Source organism: Centroberyx affinis, unplaced genomic scaffold (genome assembly GCF_046629955.1).
Source record: "Centroberyx affinis isolate AG114_WGS23_722 - 3 ecotype Tasmania unplaced genomic scaffold, CSIRO-AGI_Caff_v1 ptg010227l_1, whole genome shotgun sequence".
Classification (NCBI taxonomy): domain Eukaryota; kingdom Metazoa; phylum Chordata; class Actinopteri; order Beryciformes; family Berycidae; genus Centroberyx; species Centroberyx affinis.
Window position 1 is genome coordinate 8,564 of NW_027284772.1, and position 2,199 is coordinate 10,762.

At 41.9% G+C, this 2,199-nt stretch overlaps 1 long non-coding RNA gene across 1 annotated transcript; it reads left to right on the plus strand.

The window, feature by feature from the left end:
• Positions 1-230: 230 nt before the first annotated feature.
• On the plus strand, positions 231-1,791 carry LOC139640682 (uncharacterized). Its single transcript, XR_011694933.1, has 3 exons — positions 231-418; positions 647-733; positions 1,513-1,791. It is a non-coding gene; the product is annotated as an uncharacterized lncRNA (long non-coding RNA).
• The last annotated feature ends 408 nt before the right edge of the window (positions 1,792-2,199 follow it).

The window sequence follows — 2,199 nt, forward strand, 5'->3', positions numbered from 1 at the left end:
ACATCAGAAATGCTCATCTTTGGCAGCTTCCGAAGACGCCGTGAATAAAACACCACCATATCCACACGTAGCTGGTACAACAACAAGCTTTCGGTAAAGCGAAACTGAACCGGAAACTAGTAAATCCGTTTTTACAGAATGCGGAAGTAGGTTGGGCATAACCCCTATTTCACATGCCGAGCAGTGCCCCTGAGTGCTCTCATTTGTTGTTCTCTTTTGGGGCTATCAATCTAACCACATTTCAATTATGAAATTACAAAGGTTCTGCCTGCATTGTCATTGTGATTTTGTATTTTTTCCAGTATCATGTGCAACCTACTACGAAGCAGTCAGAAGGAACTACACATCTGTGCTGCCTCAGAACCTGGGGGAGAGGGTGCAGCAGTCTCAGAAGAAGAAGGCTCGACAGAGGAGACAAGTAAGTTGTTATATAACATTCTGTATATTTACATGCACACTAATTATTTTATTATATCTGGTTTAAAGCTTGGGTAGTAATCCCTCCATTCAGGAAGTGGAGGAATTACTAGCATTAGAGAAGGAACTCTATTAGAATGTTAACATCTCCTCCCTCAATCATTTTTTTATTGTTGGATTTATACGCCATCGTCTGATTTGTTTTGGTGTTTTGATTTTGTGCATGCAGGACCTGTAGTACGGTGGCCATTTTAGGACATCCTGAGCCGCCTTTGTCATTCGTAGATCGACTCCCAACTAGAGGACTTCCAACTAGGTAAGAATTTTCTCAATTGTTTATTATTTTGTTTCCTTTGCCTCCTATCTTGCATGCTCTGGCTCTACTCTGGCCTTTTAATATGACTAGAATTTATAACCTCCTCCCCTCCTTTCCTCTCCTCTCCTCTCCTTGTCTCTTCTCCTCTCCTCTTCTTGTCTCCTCTCCTCTCCTCTCCTCTACTCTACTCTACTCTCCTCATCTCCTCTCCTCATCTCTTCTCTTGTCTCCTCTCCTCTCCTCTCTCCTCCTTGTCTCCTCACCTCCTTTCCTCTCCTCTCCTCTCCTTGTCTCCTCTCCTCTCTCCTCTCCTTGTCTCCTCTCTCCTCTCCTGTCCTCTCCTTTCCTCCTCATCTCCTCTCTTGTCTCCTCTCCTCCTCTCCTCTCTTGTCTCCTCTCTCCTCTCCTCCTCTCCTTGTCTCCTGTCCTCTCCTCCTCCTCTCTTCTCCTCTCTTGTCTCCTCTCCTCTCGTGCTCTCCTTTCCTCTCCTCTCTCCTCTCCTCCACTCCTTGTCCCCTGTCCTCTCCTCCTCTCCTTTCCTCCTCCTCTCCTCTCCTCTCTTGTCTCCTCTCCTCTCGTCCTCTCCTTTCCTCTCCTCCTCTCCTCTCCTCTCCTCCTACTCTCATCTCCTCTCCTCATCTCCTCTCTTGTCTCCTCTCCTCTCCTTTCCTCTCCTCCTCACTTCAACTTAATTTGTTAGCCTACCTGTTGATTTAAACATGTAGATAACCCCCTGACCATCTCATGACGTCTCACATTGTCCCTCTATTTCTTTACAGCTCAGCTCCCACAAGATGGATCCCACCATCATCCCACCATGGATGAAGATCCAGATGTGGTGGACGACAATACAGCCTTTGCTGGTTTGTGGCTGTTTGGCATTTAAATGATACACGTGTTCATGTTGGTGTATATGTGTTGTATAAAATTTGTCAGGTCCTGTAGTGTTTTCTATTGTCTATGGTTTTGTTTTTGTATAGTGTCCTATGTTCATTGTTTTGTGACATTGTTCTTTATGCCATTGAGAACACTTAAATGGATTTAATTTGTACAAATCTGTTGACAATAAATACCTGTTTTATTCACTGTACTCTGACTAATACTTCTTTTATGAAATTTAATTGTTTATAGTAAAATATTCTTATATTAAATACAGTAAACCTGTTTAAATTTGCAGTAATACTCTGCAATATTAATGTGTTATGCTGTAAAACACAATTATAGTATCATACTCCAAAACACAATTACAGTAGACCAGATATACTGTAAAACACAATTACAGTATCGTACTATAAAAGACAATTACAGTATCATACTATAAACCACATTTACAGTAGAGCAGTTATACTGTAAAGCACACTCACGGTAAGACTGTCTAACTGTAAAACGCACTTACAGTAAAGCTGTTTTACCGTAAAATGCACTTACAGTAAAAGTGTTTTACTGTAAAACATCATAACAGTAAA